Source organism: Gavialis gangeticus, unplaced genomic scaffold (assembly GCF_001723915.1).
Source record: "Gavialis gangeticus isolate Ggan-Ray unplaced genomic scaffold, GavGan_comp1, whole genome shotgun sequence".
In the NCBI taxonomy this organism is placed as follows: Eukaryota; Metazoa; Chordata; order Crocodylia; family Gavialidae; genus Gavialis; species Gavialis gangeticus.
Window position 1 is genome coordinate 121,556,016 of NW_017729025.1, and position 12,527 is coordinate 121,568,542.

A 12,527-nucleotide genomic window follows, 5' to 3' on the forward strand; every position below is an offset into this window, starting at 1 on the left:
CAAGCAGCACAGAAGGAAGCAGCATATGAAAGTGAATAAACATCAGGCCATCCTCAAAAGCCCAGTCATGCAAGAAAGTCATGTTTGCATTTCTGTGTTAATATCCGTTGGAAGGGAATATTTTCATATGGTGGCATTAAAAATGGCTTAGCTCACCACACAATTCTTCAAGCTTTGTACAATACTTGGCACAATAAAGAATCAATATAGATTAGGTCTTCTGGGCATAACAGAGGATAAATAACGTAACGAAGAATAAAAAGATCAACACGAGCTTTCCAAGAAGTGTTCAGGTTATGAAGGAGCTAAGAATGCAACACTCAACCCAAATGGAATTATTCAGAAAGAAGAGCATGCCAACAAGGGGATTACAACTGAAACAGTTTTCACAGTCTGAACTACTTTAATCAGGCATCAACTAATGCCATCAGGCATCAACTAATTCAGTCTACAATACACAGACCAAAAGTAGTCTAGCAGTGAAATAGCTAGCCATACAGAGGTAGCTCCTCTCACACAGTAGATAACAAGAGACTTATTTCAGACACCAGAGGATAAGTTCATGGATGGAATAATATACTACATATCTCACACAATTCCAGAAGCACTATACAGAAAAAGAACTAACTTTGGGACACCATCCAAATGTTAAAAAACCATGATTACAGAGTTAACACCTTAGGTTTAGGAAACTTCATGCAGCAATGTTAACACAATTTAGATTTGTGATATTCCACCATCAAAAGCTTGAATCTGTAGTAACACCAGATAGCTCTTTTGTGATAAGACAGTATCCCATAGGGAACAGATTAATCACTTTTTTTTTTTAAATTTCTGCTCTTTGAAATATGACTCTTCTATGCCAAGATGTTAGCCAGTTTCATAGTAAGGGTAGACAAATCATGATTCTCTGAAGCCACTCCCTTCATGGTCATTGGAGCTTTCGAAATGTTAATTAAATCTGTGTGTTAGTGAACAAAAGCACAGAACCTCAGACTTGTGTGCAGAATCTTTGGACTGCTTTCCATTTCAATGTTACTAGTTGATAAGGAACACTGTGCTCCAAACTCACAAGCCTAGCTTCTTCTGCCAAACAGATTCCCATTGAAGTATTCAAGAACAGAATGTAGAGCACTAAGTGCAAATTCATACACATTAAATGCTCAGTACCACGATTTGTGCCTGTCTGGGTGGCAGCCATGGTCATACTGCTCCCAAGTTGCCATATCAATTTTAGTTGGCGCTTTGGGTGCCTCCAAGCAATTGAAAAGCCTGTAGAAAATACCCCATATACAAGCTGTCTTGCCAGCAGTAATTCATTTCAGGCCACTGACAGTGCCACATTGGGGCAGCTGCCACTTGAGTTTGGATGGGATGCACGTAATAAGATGCTTAGTCTAAAAGAATGAATGGTTAGGAAGTATAATTTTCAGCTGGGACACTTACCCCATGGTTTGGGCCGATGGTCTTCAGTATGGTTTTTAAATAAGAAGAGTGCAGGAAGGATGCAATGCACATTTGTTCCATGCAATATACTTACCTTTGCTGAGCTCTTGACTGTGTGTGGTGTGGGTGTAGGTGATGGAACACCTTGCTCTTAGCCATAGTCAGTCTTTAAAATGAAGTAAATCAACCCTGTGCTGTGATGATTGTGAACCAAAAACTGGAAATGCCTGTTATTAGAGCCCTGACAAGGTACTAAGAAAAAAAATGTGCCTGTATTTGTCAGTGCTGTTGTCAGTCATCTTTTGGCTGTCCGCCTCCACGTAAGGACTTCTTTCAGCACATGATCAGGCCATCCAGTAGCATCACATGAATGTGAGGATACCTTCCATATATGGGCATGGGTATAAAACAAAGCCAGGTTCCAAAGTAACTACAGGAAGTATGTTAAAGGCAGAAATCCAAAGTTCCATGGAATGTAAAGGACAACATCAGTTTTTCAGCAACAATCAGGTCAGTTAGCAGCTCAGCTCAGGAAGTTTGTAAAGCCTTACAATCCATGCCAATGGAACGACGGAGAATTTTTGTTAAGCTGAGACATAAACACTTGTGAGAAAGCTAACCCATCTCTGTCACTACAGCATGCAGGGATTTACAGCATGACTTTCATCCTGAGTACTGCTCTGAAGCTTTGGAGAGAATACTGCTGCCAGTAAATTATGTTACTATATTATAGCTGCTGGTAAATTATGTTAATATATTAGCATAATTGCAATGCAGACATTTGAGAAAGGAACACCCTCTCTCTCTCTCTTTTTTTTCTGATGCTTTAGTATGATTACATGAATCATACAGCCATCCCAAGAATTACAACAGTAAAAGGTTTTTAATATATGAGAAAGAGAGAATATAATGGGTAATATAAAACAGTATCAATATCCTGAAAGAAAATACAGTGTAAAAGCCTACCAAAAACATTGTTAGACCCCTGTCTTTGCCCAAATATTAGTTCATTGTAGGGATATAATTCACAATTTGTGGGGTTGGGGAGGTTCTTCCTTGCCCCAGTAACTATTTGATAGTTTCATTAATATTTAAAAATAAAAGATAGAGAAGCAAGCAAGCAAACAAACAAAGTCAATGAATGTAGCCATATTGATTTACAACCAGTGGAGGATCTGGCCCAGCATTCCCAGGGATGCATCTTGTGGGAATGAAATTAAATAGAGTCAACACCTGAACAGTTATAAGTTTAACTGCATCAGAGCATCAGTCTTCTGTTATGTAGAAGACAGATTCTGGTAAGAATGTCTCTTGAGACACAAGACTTCAGGCACATAGGTATTTGGTAGTGATTATCCTTTCCATGCAACCCTAAAACAATGGTAGCTGGTTGGGACACTTGGTATCCTTAAACATGAGCCTCATTCCCTAAGCATGTATAAAACCACTACTTACAGAAATACACATGTAGCTCAACCTTACCTATAAAGCACATATAAAAGACAGCCTATCCCAACCTGCCTCGTGCAGTGAGTCGGACTAAGCGACCTCCTGAGGCTCTTCCAGACCTACTTTTCTAACCTTCTAACCTTCCCCGGAAACCCTGCATTAAAAAAAAGAAAAGCTTTGCTTCTGAGAGGCACACATGGAAGTAAATGCTTCTATTGTCAAAGTACAGTTCTCATTGCAAGACTGCTCACATACAATTTAAGCAATTAATCAAGATATCTGTAAAGCGGCTTTAGAACTAGCCCCTTCCCACAAACAGATTCAACTTCCCTCCAGGGAAGGAGAGCTTCTTTTCAACTAGCTGAAGACAAATCAGTTATTTTCTTTAATTAGCCTTGCTTCCTGTTTCCCTTCTCAAAATACAACAAAACAAAAAATGACCCCAAAACAACAAAACAAAACAAAAATCCTCCTTAAAACAAAAAGGGGTGGGATGTAAATTACCCAGGAATCACTTCACCATGAGAAATCAAAACCAGTTCTGTATCTGGACAGAGAAAAATTAATCCAGCAATGCTTAAAAGTATGTATTACTCTTAAAAACAAGTTGCAAGAGGACTTGAATTGCCATACATTCATTCTTCTACAACATGTTCATCACCAGAGAGCTCAGAGTGCTTTATTGCCATTACATCCCATAACACTAATGCAAGGCAAGAACTGTATTAGGAGTCCCATTTTCCTGATGGGTAGACTGAAGCACAGAGAGATTTAAGTAACTTACCCAAGATCACACAGCAAGTTAGTGCTGAATCAGGAAGTGACTAAAGGAACCACAACTCCTAGTCCCCTGCTCTAGGCACTACAGGGCACTGCCTTAACCATACATATTGTTCATACATTTTGCAAAGCTCTTTGTAGTAACACTTAAGTTTCTAACCCAGAAAAAGGCAGGGCTGCTGATTAAAACCTTAGGGGTATTATTTTGAATACATATGCTAGCTCACTCCCATCTGTGTAGTTAATTAGTTCCTGACTGTAGGTTAAATGTAGGGCATGTTGTCACGAGCCTAAGGTGGGGTGGTCAGACCTCCTGCTACGGCCATATGGCTTTTTTTTCCACTCTTCAGTTTTTAACCTCATGCTTTTAATTGTGGGTTTCGGAATAATAGAAAAAAGAAGAAAAGAGGAGAAAGAAAAAGAAAAGAAGAAAAGAAAACTGTTCAAATTCAGATGCCGTGTTAAAGTAGAAACATACTCCTCTACGATAAAGCAGCTTGTCCAAAGTATTGATTTGAAACGCATCACAGCTTCCCGTCTCATGCACAAGCTGCTTTCACCCAGAGCAAAATCATTAAGAAAAGCAGGAAATAACCATTTGCATGCAGAGCTACTGCTACAAAAGTAGATGTTTAAAAGCCCTGTAAGCAGTACACAGGCAGTTTGCCAGGAACCCATGGGCCACCCTTAATTTGTTTAAAATGGAGAAAAATGGAGCTGTCCCTATCAGGAGTACAGATGTAAGGTCCGTTCCCAATACAGCAGTATTCAACCCTGATCAGAGCAGTACAAATGAAAAAAGAATTTGAGATGGACACATGATACTTCATGGCCATAGTACTTTTTAAAGAGTTGTATCACAGGGATGTACTACAGAACCTTCTGGAGGTCACTTTTGGGGGCACCCCTGAAGATCACCTATGATGAGCACCTGCAAAGTGCACTGAAGCCAGCTTACAGGTATTAAAAGTTGAATACTGGAAATTGCACTTACAAAGATCTGGCCCAACTTCATTCCAAAGCAGTTTTTGTTTAAGCTGTGTATTGGCTTTACTCTGTCATGCTTTCCAGTTCTTATTTGATGGCTTTTGGCCCACTAGCAAGCAGCAATGAGGTCACAAGAAGAGTTGTCCGTGCTCATAAACAAGTTTGGAGCTTTGTTCAAGAACAAAAACAAGGGAAAAGAAAATTGGTGCAGAACCAAGCTAAATCAGAATCAGGTGCTTGAGACTTACCGCAGTACAGCTGAGGAATTCAGATGCCACTCCTATGTTGACCACAATCATAGGGGGCTTATGGAAGCTTTGGACCTAGCTCCTTTACAAAGCACTACTACTTAATAAAGTTTGGTGGATCTTACTCTCTCACTTGTGCTCTGCTATAGATAAACTTCGGGATTTAGACAGTTATCATTCATATTCCTATTACCCCTATAATCCTAGGGAAAGAAAAGTGAATTGTGGAAAGGTTGTAAATGATATGGCAGTTTTGTAAGGACAACTTTAAAAGGACTTAAAACACCTGTGTTCACAGGTAACCCTGTTCCAGAGATATGAGACCTGTTTCTTCAACAATGCAGCTGCTAATCATTTACTATCAAGACAAAGCTAGATTTTTTTTCATGGGTTCCAGCCTCCTGGGACTCAGATGTTTCTGAAAGGATAATGCAACTGTACAGTGTTTTATCCATATCCTTTTGAGCTGATGTTGAAAGATGCTTGGTTAGTCATCCTCTTTGAACTTTCCTTTGACAGAACTGTGCATGTTCTAGGCTATTTTCCGGGTGCAAAAAACAAACAAACAAACAAAATGTAAAATTTTCTTTGCTAGTCCACAAAAAATTACAACAATCTCTTTCTTGATCAGTCTGCATAGGGTATCTTCTGTTAGCGACTAAGATTTTGCAGAGATAGAGTAATTGTGGATTTTTTTTAACAAGTTGACAAGTTTGTATTTGGAGCCCAAAATGGGGAAGTTCAGAAGTGTTTAGGTCAAATTTTGGTTCATTGGCAAGGTAAGGTTCATTGGCGTTTGATGCTGGTTAAAGCTTGTTACTGGTTTTGCATTGCCTTCAGATTCAGTTTAGCAGGGTTCAGAAAGAAGTCTGTCAAACACACACTTGTCTTTTGGCATATACAACCATTCAATTGGAACTTCAATTGATAAAGAATAGAATTTCCTTATGAGATCTTCAACTGAAGATCCAAGCATGAGAGCATAAAAATCAGCAGACTCACTTATCTAACAGTGGCTAGGAACAGGGTCTGTTGGTGGACAAGGAGCCCTTGCCAATAATATCCATGCTGACATCTCTTTCTTTATTTTGATGACAGTTATGTTTGATGACAATTATGTTTAAGGGAGAGTGACTGACTCACTAATCCTTGAGTGAAACTATGAATCATCCCTCTTCTTCTCAGGATCTTAAGCTGAAGTCCTTCTGTTGCAGCTAGGTCCATTTTAGACACGGAGAAACTATACTGTAAGTAGATTAAGTGATGTACCCAGATTCAGACAGCAGTTGACAGATACAAAGAATCCAGAGATCATGACCCTTCATTCCCTGTTCCAGCCAACTGCATTTCTTCACAGATTTTCATATTCAAAGAAATCCAACAACATAAGAATGCTGCTGGCCTTTTGTGTGTATTGAGTAGAGTCGTGGGAAGTGTTTAGGTGCTATCTAAATAAGCAGGATGCAGCAACATGTTTTGACATCTTTTGCACTTTGATATTCAGGAAAGGATGCCTAACAGTATTTCTTCCAAAGAACCTTCCCCACAAGTGATTTTCTCTAGAAATGTATCACTACACAACACCACATATTAGTGTGAGGCCATCTGTCTACTCTAACCATATCAGAATAGGCCAGTTTCTGCTTCCAGATCTCTTTGTGTATTTCAATTAGAGTTATACAGGACTCACATTAAAATCCCAGATTTTTGAGAATCACAGCAGAGAGTAAACCTTTTTCAGCAGAGAAAGAGAAATACACTTTCAGGAGAAAGTAAATCTTTTTTTCAATTTTACTCCTAGCTTGCATTGTAAATATCTCTTTTATATTACAAAAACTCCAAAAGTTTGTGCTGGAAGTCATAGAGAGTAGACATCAGAAGATCATTGTCCATCATCATATATTTTGTGTGTTGTATTTGTGAATGCTAAAGGTTGCAAGAAATAATTAAAACTGTCCTTAGAGATGCACAATGCAACGTACACTTAGGATCTACAGACCAATCACTGGGGAATTTTCATAGTTGTGTAACAGTTATCAACTTGCATTGAATTCCAGTGGGTTTGTATATCAAACTCCCTTAGGTAATATTGAAAACCCTTGTTTCAACAACTGCCCACTGCCCATCAGAAGTCTAGCCAAAAGTCTCCAAAACAGGTTTCATAATGAACTGAGGGAGAAATAATTGTACGAGAGTTCTAGAAAAAAGCCAGAGGGTGCAAAAAAAAAAATGTTTTTAAATAAAATAAAAAATAAAAAAGCTACTCCTCCATGGGCATCCTTTGTGATGCCTCCACTGTGAGCAATTCCTGATGGTTAGAATAAGGAATAGCATTTGTCACACTTGTAAGTGGAAAACAACTACCATAGCTGATAGTTTCCATCAGCCAGAAGGAAACATGAAAAAGTTAAGGGGGATTTGGACACAGAATGAAGAAGAGGCAATTTAACCAACCAGCAGCGGCACTCATCAATGACAAGTCGTGAATTTAGAGAGAGAGGGTGGGCAAAATCCTGGGCCTATTGTAATCAGTGGAAGTTGTGCGACTGACTTAATGGGGAAAAGATTGCACATAGAGGCAGAACATCAAAAACAATTGTGAAAGAAGTCCCATGAAAGCAATTTCCTTTCTAATGGATTTTCATTTAAACAAAAATCAGATCCTTGAAGGTATTTTTCATTCCATGTACTTGGTGCAGCTTAGTACACATGATCAACTCTCAGTGCCACCTGTAACAAAACTAGACCTATTTGACTTGCAAATATTTCCCTAGCAATAACCTGAAGTTAAGCAAATACTTGATTTACTGAAAGCAATCCTTCTTGTTTATCTAATTAATCAACATAAAGAGGAGTGGGTAAAGATAGTTATTTGCTTCATCAGAAAAGTCCTAAGCATGACCACAGTCTCTGACAATTTTAAAAATAAGAACATGGAACACATGTACCACTAAACCTAATTAAGAGCAGCTAAGACTTAGATCACCTCACTATTTTTACCTGCAATATTTGCACGTGCAAGAGCTAGCCATAGCTTGTAAATGTGTAGCATGCATCTCTAGGTGGCAGTAGCAGCTCATAATTTGAGATAAGCATCTGTTGATTTGAATATCTTGACTTTTGCAATGAGTATTCCTTCATGAGTATTTTTCCAATTACTCTAATCTGAAATTTTAAAGCTAATATTTTCCAATGATTTATAATTAATTGTAACTGTAATAAAGAGCTGTTAAGTTTCAAGCAGGTCAGAGGGCCCAACATAGAAACAAATGTACAGAATTGAAAGCATGGCATTCATTTCTTATGGCTGCCAAAGTCTTAATTAACTAGTTTAAAAGAGAACTGGTTCCCCAAAAGATGCAACATTCTTAATGAGGCAAATACACAACTGCTGCTGCATTATGACAGCTGTCACTGTTGAAGCACAGAAGTCTGTTAAGAGAAGTTCCCTTTGCTTTTCCTAGCTGTCCAGTGGAACTCTGCTTCAGACAGCTGTATCAATTAGCAATGCCTAGATTATGCTGGGATGCCCTGCTACTGGTAGTATCAGTGTCACATAAAGGATTTCAAACACATCTAGTCAGTGTCATTTTAGCAAATTCTTTGTGTTTTAAAATTTGTGATACAAGACAGAATGTTTCCAAACCCCTCCTATTTCACTTAACAGACTTGAGTGATTTATAAAAGAAAAATATTTATTGAAATGAACTCTTTTTTTTTGCCCAGCCAATTGAACTTTGGTTTATATGCTATGATTGCCAAACACCTGGTATCTTTTATATTTTAGATCCTAAGAGTGAGACATTCATTAAGTGTAAATATAGCCCAACTGAAGTCAATGCAGCAAGGCTGACTTAACAGCAGCTGATGATTGACTCCATTATTCTGGAGAAAAATCAAACATTTAAGACTAGGGTCTTACAAACGCATTTAGACATGGATTTAGCCATATTGATATTTACATTGCTGCTCATAGGACTTTACTCATGTGAGTAAAGTTACTCATACACACATGGCTTGCATGGCATTTTAATATGACATCTGTCTTACTAAACGTTTCTAGTCCCAGAACTTTTTTTCTCTTTGCCTCCATTTGCCATAAGGTTTTAATTTCACATCATCTATTACGCCAATGTAAGCAGTATGAGAGCTACTGAATACATTTATTAAATGTCCATTATTTATGTTTTGACAGTGCCTGGAATAATGGTCCATGACTGGAACTCCTAATGTTGTAGCCTTTGCACACGCAGACACAGAATGAGAACTGTCCTTGCCCCAAAGAGAATACAATCTAAGCATAAAACAAGATATAACAGATGGATGTGGACAGGTGAGGGAGTGCAAGGAAAACTATGATACAAGATATGTTAGCGTGACAGGCAGTGGTTACAGTGGGGACCAGCTGCCAGTCCTAGAACCAGCTGCACACCAGGCAGCTTGTTTAAAAGCACATCTGTACTGCTTTTATTTGCCCTCCTTATTTTAATAAATAAGTGGGATATTGCACACAAATCAGTTTCCCTTTTTGGAATCAGAGATGTTAAGTTATTGCCCTATTATCTGTCATTTCAGCAAGAGGTTGACTAAATATATGTAAAGCTCAACTTTAGAGCTTAAAAAACACTTTTCCTCAAGCTGCCATTCACTGTTGGATATCACAGGGCTTGTCAGCCTATGAACTGCTCTAGGAAATGATTGAAAGTCTTTCAATTAAGCAGCAATTTTGCAATTAGGGGAAGGAGTACTCAAAACAATAATTTGAAAACAAGTCAAAACAAGTTAGTAATTACCTTATTAAAAGGGATATATCCGCTTACACTGGAACCTCCACTATTCCACTGTGCCTCAAGTGCTACTTTCAATATAGGCAGATGGTACATGATTAAAAACTACATTTCTGCCTTATCTGTTTATGTAAAGAGCCGATTCTTATATGTAAAGATTTTCTTTGTAAAAGCCCCATGCATTCTCACTATAGGCACAAAGTAGCAGAGCAATTAAGGTGCCTTACTATGGCTCCAAAGACATATGTTTGAGCCTGCTCTGGACTCCTGCCAAAGGCCAGCCCCCTAGTCAATTCAGCTGTAAATGGGTACCTGGTTATTTGAGCTAGAGAATTAAAGACAGCCAGAGGTGGCTAGCCACATAACTTCCTTACATTTAACTGGCTAAAGGAACTGGTATGCTTAAACTATACTAACCCAATGGGACAACAGGCATGCATAAGCCTTTACCTGTACCCACTGCTATGCCACTCTAAAAATCCCACTGATCTTCACTTAAGGTTTCTATACAGAGACTCTTCTTCTGTTCTCAACTTCAGTTTTTCTTTTCAAGAGATGCAAGTCTTTCAAGTGCAAGGGACTAAGCCAACAGTGCAACTTCTTGGCTGCTTTGTTATTCTATTATTTATATAGTGAGAAAGTGCTGTAATTCATACAACAATGAGTTAACCTGCAGGCTACTTTTAGTTCTAACTTTATAATGATAGGCTCTAGTCTGCAAAGCTAGGAAGTGGAATGCTGGTGGTTTGAACAGAAGGCACAATATTTATAAATGGGTTTTCCCAGCTGTGGTTCAGTGAAGTGGAACATTAAGTGGTAGTAGTACAGCAGAGAACTGATTTGTGTTAGGGAACACCGTAGAAAGGCTCTTCTTATATCTGTTTTCATTAAGAAAATAACTGCAAGAGTGACCAGCTGTTTTCACAGTAGTTTATTTCTTAAGCCAAGTCGTAGTGTTGCCCCAAGCCCTAAGGGACAGTACCCAACTCTGGGGCTCCAGTAACAGATCAGAAGAATGTCACAGTCCGCCTTCTGCTTCCCCCTACATCTCAAGGGGGAGGTACCCTGCACCAGAGCAATGTGCGCAGTTAGAAACTGCTCACTCCACATGGGTCCTAGTATACTGGTATCCCCTCTTGCATATCAAACCAGGGTGTGGTATAACAGAATAGGGGCATTAGAAGTCTTCTGCTGTTCCCCACCCCAACAAATCCTTGCACATCCATTCAGGCTAGGCTATGGTTGGGTCCTATAATAATGAAAATATTAAGAGGGCCAGTTCTGATGCTCTTCTCACATAAACTAACATCTTATTCCATAGTAGACTCATTGGATTTCAGCGACCCTATGTCTATCCTATTCAAGAATTAAAGGAACTAGTCAAAATAAGGTCAGTTGCAACAGAATCTGGTGCCAAATGAATATTATTACCTTGTATTTGGAGTATGTGATAGTATGCAAACAGGGCCAGATTACAAACTCCTCATCTATGCTGATGAATATTTACTCAAGACAGTGGGAAGAAACTGCTCACCTGTGCCAGCAAGGGGCTCAGTCTGGTCCCTTGCTTGTACAGATACGCTACAGCAAGTTTCATTAATATGTATTTTTGTCAACCCATGAATTAAAGATACATAAATACTTGCTGAAGAGAATATGCAACTAGGATAGATTTCTTGCATACATTAAAACTCTGTTACTAGAAGCATAAATAAGTAATGACCATTGATCTCACGACTGTAAAAACCTCAAAACAGCAACCTATAATAAACTGGAAGTAAAAATGTACATTTTTTTTAAACTTTAATGTTCAAAGTCAAGACACTAATAGCATCTCTGGAAGGAGGAGGAGGAGGGACAAAGAGAAGGAACATACAATTGTTACCCATTGTTCTATGCTTATAGAAGTAAAATTAAAAGAAAAGCAGATGGGTAGTAAAAGGCTTCTAAATCATTCATTTAGCTTTTGGCCATGTAGACATGTTCACCATCTAATGTCAATTCCTTTTCAGATGGAAGAGGAAAGTTTTCAATAGAGAGGTATGAATTTAAAATAGAGGGGGGAGGGAAGCATTTCCATCTCCTCACTTCCCAGTTTTCAAGCAGGAGCCCACAGAGGCAATTGACGTTCACTCACATCCAGAAACTTTTCCTGTGGGCAGAGCAGTCTCCACTGAACGCCCAGAGAAGATAGGCAGCCGAGCTAGCGGGAAGGGAAGTCCTAGCCTGCCTCCAGCCCACACCGAGCAGCCGGGAAGGACAAAGCCGTGATGGCACGGACACACCAGTGCTGGGAACCAGCACGTTTCACATCCCAGCCAAGGGCTACGTTTCAACAAGTGCATCTTCCCATTCACTTGTGCCTCTGCTGCGAGGGCGGGTGCGTTATTCCCAGCTGCGGTCGAGGAGTTTCTTTCCATCGCACGCCAGCATCCCAAACACCCCCCGGCTCCAGGCAGGGCGGCGCTGCCCGCTGCCAAACCCCAGCGGCCCGGAGAGCGCCTAGCCAGGGAAACTTAAAGACCGGGAGTCCAATGACACCGGAGGGTCACAAGGAAATAAAGCGCCCACCAAAACACGGAGTTTTAACGCGGGAGGAGAGAATAGGCGAACTCAGCCCAGCATAGGCACGGGCGCTCCGCAAATGGGGGGGGGGGGGGTCTACCTGAAAGACAAGGAGGGCGCTGGGGTGGGGGCTTGGCCTCGGTGCCTGCCGGAGCAGGCTGAGTCCAGGCGATGCGGGCGGGGCAGCGGCACCTGCCACCGGAGGGCCCCGCGCCCCGCGCCCCGGCCCGGCGGGACCCCTCGTACCTTGCGGTGCGCACAAAGC

At 40.1% G+C, this 12,527-nt stretch overlaps 1 protein-coding gene across 2 annotated transcripts in view; it reads right to left on the reverse strand.

Annotated features, from left to right (window-relative positions):
* The window catches only part of BDNF (brain derived neurotrophic factor), a 33,250-nt gene extending 20,729 nt beyond the window's left edge, over positions 1–12,521 (reverse strand). The window contains exon 1 of one of the 2 annotated variants that reach the window (XM_019519496.1): positions 12,509–12,521. The gene's annotated coding sequence lies outside the window, so the exon portion shown is untranslated. Of the gene's footprint in view, positions 1–3,679; positions 3,768–12,508 lie in introns of those variants that run through there. The other variant, XM_019519497.1, reaches the window with a different exon arrangement.
* Between the last annotated feature and the right edge of the window lie 6 nt (positions 12,522–12,527).